Here is a 5,911-nt window from a genome sequence, read left to right on the forward strand (position 1 = left end):
CAAGTGGTTTTGTCGGTGAGGCTCAAGTGTGAGTGTAACTCGGGCCGAAATGTGTGCATGATGGACGAGCGCATAGAGCACAAAAAAATGAGCGACTTTTCTTTTTGGAGCGCCGTCAAATTCTTCCTGGATCAAGAGATACGACTTGATCTAGGTGGAGGGACAAAAGGAGTGCAAATGGTGCTCGATGATGATGTGTCACTATGGGTCACATGCAGTGATGATGTGGCACTGTGCCTAGCAAGAGGTGTGCCAATGGAGCCCTATGCTGAGGTGGCACAGATGATGATGTCAATAGATGATGTAGCATTGATGACATGGCATTGGTGATGTGGCAGATGACATGGCACTGGTGATATGGCAAATGATGTGGTAGGTGATGATGTGGTAGGTGACATGTCCCTAATAACATGGTAGGTGACATGGCCTACTGATGTTGCAATGATAATGTGGCTGCCAGCGTGGTAGATAGGGCTGACATGGTAGTTGACAACTGACTGATGATGTGGCAGCCTCATGAGGCCGCTAACATGGCAACTACATGGTAGATAAGATGTAGATCACCACATGGTGACCCTATCTTATAGGTGCCACGTGTCATTAGATTGGCAGCTAAAATCTTCAAGATTCATCGAAATCTATGAAGATTTCGTCAACTAGTCGATGAAGGCGTCACCCGTGCTCTTGGTGCTACTATGGAGCCTTGTAAGAGCTAGGAGCTGAGGATGTGGCCGGTGAAAGCTCACAGGTGAGAGCCCGCGATGGCTCGTGGAGTCGCAACTGTGAGCTGACGTCGCCTGCTATTATAGTTGAGTGACCAATGTCGCAGAGTTGGTCTATTGCTATGAAGCTCAATGGCTGGAGAGCTCTTGAAGACATGCAGAGCAAGGTTGAAGTGCAGATCTTGCCATGGCCATCGATGGAGCATGGCCGTCGATGGAGGCTTCCTGTTGGTTGGAGCATGGCCGTCGATGGAGGATTCCTGTTGCTAGGTTGGACCGGAGTTGCTTTGAGGCATGCAGAGCTAAAGAGCTGTAGTGGAGCATGGGTTGGCATTTGGAGTTAAGAGAGCGCTGTCGTTGAGTTGGGAGTCTAGGGCATAGTTCATTGCCTTTGCTGGAGCTACAATGCTTGGTTGTCGAGCATTGGGCTGTTGTCGTGAAGCCATTAAAGGGATGGCTCGCCCGTATAGTGGAGAGCAGCCTTGTAGATGTGTATAAAGATCGGCCGAAGAGAAGATGTACGCACGTACTTGGGTAAGATGAAACGATTAATCGCCAAATGTGACCCATGCCCAGATGCAAAGTACCTCATGGCATGGTTCATTGCAGGACTCAGAAAGAAAATCCGCAAGGATATGAAAAAGATAAGCAGCTATGAAACGTTCAGTGCTGCTCATGCGATAGCCATTGACATCGAGGATGGCATGACCGACTCAGACACTAGTAGTGATGACGGCAGATCTTATACACGAGATAAGCACTCAGAAAAGGGTAAATCAAAGGACACTGCCGAAACATCCAATGAAGATCGCCTCAAGGCCATGACCTTGAATCTGAAAGAAGACATGCTGTAGGCCATGGAACAAAAACTTCACTTGTCTCAGCCGCCAACTCAGACATATCTACGGCGAGGAAATGTCTAGTGTCCACACTGCATGGCCAATCATACAGCAAATGAGTGTCTGGCCCTAAGAGCCAGAATCACTACACAAACAAATCCACCACCAAGGATGTGGTGCCATATCTGCGTCGTCAGCGGCCATGATGAAAACAGTTGCATCTTCAACATGCGTGACAACCCACCTCAAACTCAACAATACCAAGCGGCACCCATGCCAGTATACAGGCAACCGGCACTTGTACAAGTGCCCCCAGCTCCGAGGCTAAATCCTGTACTCATTCGAACACAAGTCCCACAACTCCTCAGGAATCCAAATCCACGACCATATCCAAGAGCACCAAACCTAGCTCCTCAAGCAGTTCCAATACATCAATTACAAGCTGAGGAAGTAGACTCGTCATTTGAGTATGAAGCAAAGTACCCAGTGTACTATTTAGAAGGTGCACAGGGTCTAATACCACTTTATGCAAATCAAGTACGTCCCAACACATATCGCACACCAATCAAGTGCTACGGTTGTGGAGAAAATCACCGGATGGCAGAGTGCCCTCATCGTGGTAGCCCAGCTACTTTCCAACCACTCTGCAGAGATTGTGGCATAGGACATGCCTGTATGGATTGTCCCCTGAAAAATAAGGTCCCAAAACAAACAGAGGTTAAGCCTGACGTCCCAATCGGCATCATTGGGGTGGACCATCAAAGTCTGGGTCTGGCAAGTGTCACAACCTGTAAATGTAATTACAAGCCAACAGAAAGAGGCCACCAAGGACCCTAACATTCCAATCCAACCAAAGCAACTTCTTAAAAAGAAAGCACAAGTGCCCCCACCTCTGCCAAGCAATGAGCAACTGAGTTCACCCACATCAACTCCCGAGCCTCAAATAAAAGAAACTCCATAACCAAATTAGAGGTGGAGAAGACTCGCTTTCAGGCACTTCAACAATGGGTACAAAAGGAACAAGCCCGATTTGACGCTGAGAAACAAGCTCAAGACCCAATCCATTACTTGGTCCCACAAAGTAATGATATTGTACTTGAGCCTCTATTCCAACAACACACTCCAAAGCATAATGTACCACCACATCAACTTGAAGAAGCCACACTCTCTAGCATCCTGAGTTGCCCTATGTCAATTCCCATCGAAATCCTCTTATGAAATTGTCCCAATCTCTGGGAGAGTTTCAAAGGATGGATTGAACTTGCAAATCCCCCTCCACCTATGAACGACATTGAAGATATCCCTGTGCGGATGGGTGAGAGAGATGACATATGCAACATTACTATGCCTTTGATCCACAAGGCATATAATGAAGTCCAAGCCATAGTGGATGGTGGAGCAGGTGTAAATGTCCTATCAAAGGAGCTCTACAAAGAATGGGGTCTCCCACCAATGCAAAAGGCTAATTTCAACATACGCCTTGCTGATGATTCACGGGCTAAACCCTTGGGGATATGAATGGCATATCCACAAAGATCGCAGGAGTCTGCTTTTCCCTTCAATTCACAATCTTGGATCTCCCCAAAAAATCCTGTCAAATCTTACTGGGACGTCCTTGGGTATGGGAAGCATCAGTCCTCCATGACTGGGGAACTGATAGAGTGACAATCTAGAATCGAGACATTGTAGTCAGGGTGAATGTGGGGACAGGAGCTATTAAACCAATTGTGCCTAAAGCGTTGGATGACACATCTTCAACAACAATCTCAAGCAAATCAAAACCCTTGCAATAGCATGCCATAGCAGGTGACTCACCAAGCAATGTCAATAACTGGATACAAACATTGGCAACCATCGACAACTACCATTCATTAGACCCCATCTTCTCACAGATTGATGCTAAGTCACTACAGGTAGATCCTCCACTCCAACATGAAGAACCAATCGATCTAGAGACACCATTCTTTATGGCTAACCTCGAGTGGGATAATGAACCTGAAGAAGGTACCCATACAAAGATGACTCAGATTTTCTTTGGGACCTTGAAACAGAGGTTGCAAATGCTGAAATTGAAGATCAAATCTTTAATAATGACTTAGCCATTCTGCGTGCCATAATGGCAGTCGAGCTCCCAAAAGTTGAACCTCCAAAGTTGAATAACAGCAGAAGATCCCGCAAGAAAGCTGAAGGAGGAAATTGCAAAAAAGCCAAGGCCAAGCACTTTAATGAATTCGAATGAGTCCAACCAAGGATGGTGAAATTGTACCTTGCAAAGTCAACTCCCTCAAAATTAGAATCACCACCTCTGGAATGGTCACTTGAGGGACTGGAAGAAGTATGCGCAGCAAATGAACCCTTACTTGGAAACACCTTAGCAATGGAAAAGTTACCCCACAGTTCCCAACGTAAGAAGTTTTGAAAGTATAAACCATATGTGCATATGAATATCGATCAAGAGAATTCACCCAAAAAAAAAAAAAAAGGGTCTCCAAGAGCCAAACAAATTATAATACTATGCCACCCCGTACACATGGCACATGTCAGGCTAGTTCAACACATCAAAGGCTGATCTTCAAGAAGTGCTAGAGTACTTCAAGAATTACACAAGTGGCAGTGTTCCCATAGCAATGCCAAGACCACAAAAAGCATCTGAAGTTTAAGCTATGCTACTGAGTCCAATTCAACACAACAATAACCGGGAGCCAACTAAAGCACTACTACTTCAACATGCAAGCCATCCCCGCCAAAAAGGACGATTTGGGAAACCAATTCTTCCTTAGTTAGGACTAGATTGTATTACAAGCACTCACTAGCATATGCACGTTTTTTCACATATAATTTGCACTAGATTGTTACATCCACACTCACTGGCATATGCACGTTTTTGCACATGTAGGAAGACCTAATCAATTTCATATTAGGGATGTTTGAGTCTTAGTTTCCCTATTAAATCCCACAAATAAGCATATAGTTAGACACATCACATGCACTCACATGATTTTGCATAGGCACATAATAGATTGCATCAAAAATAGTATCACACACTTTCATTCCATACTCTCAAAGCATGCAATGAATTCACAAGCAGGACAAGAAGCTATGCCAAAACTCAAGGTGAATTGGCAAAAGAGTCTACAACCTCTGCAACAAGACCCCCGCAAACATCACAGCCATCTCCTATATGCAAAAATATCAGATTGCATACTAATTATCTACAAGCTCAATGATACGGGTGCAATTGCATCCAACATGTATGCAAGATAGCAAGAAATGCCAGCCTCAACAACGAGACTCCCGCCAAACCTCTTCCCAAGAAGATTCGATGGTAGAGTCTGCAACCTCAGCACGAGATCCCCTCTAAAATTCACAACTGTCTACCCCTCCTTAAGAGGAGATAAGCTTCTTGACTACAGACCACAAATTGTATGGTGCAAAAGCATTACAGCAGGAACAATTGGATTACACACATGGCATCCCAACTCTGAAATCAAAATAAGCCATAACCCGAGGACAGGTAATAAAATGGATCCGGGAGTATGTTGACTCTATGCCAACATGAACTTATGTAGAAAGAGAATGTGTTACAACTTTGTGATACAACTTTGTGTTACAACTTCTACATATGACTTCTACATATAGAAAGAGAATGTGTTATAACTTTGTGATACAACTTTGTGTTACAACTTCTACATACGACTTCTACATGTAGAAAGAGAATGTGTTACAACTTTGTGTTACAACTTTGTGATACAACTTTGTGTTACAACTTCTACATGTAGAAAGAGAATGTGTTACAATTTTGTGTTACAATTCCTACATGCAGAGAGAGAAGCTCTCCAACTTTTATAAATACCCCATAATGGAATGAAGCCCACACTCTTTGGGGCATTGTGTTGAGTCTTCTCTGGTATTCCAAGCATTTGTCTCAAGTGTCCATGCTTCCTTGCACTCCACGTCCAAAAGAATGTCCTAACCTTGCAACTCCTCCTCCCCTCTACTCCAACCTTGCAACCCATCCTCTCCCTCGTCCTCCTCCTTCCTCCTCCTCCCTCCTCCTCCTCCTCCCTCCTTTGCCTCCTCCTCTCTCCTCTTCCTCCCTCCTCCTCCTCCTCCTCCTCCCTCCTCTCTCTTCTTTCCCCCATGCTCTTACACCTTTCTCTCCCACTCCTATGCTCCCCCTAAACCCTTTGTTCCTCATCCCTTAAACTCCATGATCTATGAGGGAGACGAGTTCTCCACCATGTATTCTACCCTGAACCTTGGATCCTCCTTCTAACCCTGGACTCCTTCTAAATCTTGGAACATCCTTCTAAACCCTGGAACTCCTTCTAAACCCTGGAACCTCGTTCT

The sequence above is a fragment of the Dipteris shenzhenensis genome, chromosome 5, assembly GCF_047967505.1.
Source record: "Dipteris shenzhenensis isolate YYH24624 ecotype China chromosome 5, Dip_SZ_1.0, whole genome shotgun sequence".
Classification (NCBI taxonomy): Eukaryota; Viridiplantae; Streptophyta; class Polypodiopsida; order Gleicheniales; family Dipteridaceae; genus Dipteris; species Dipteris shenzhenensis.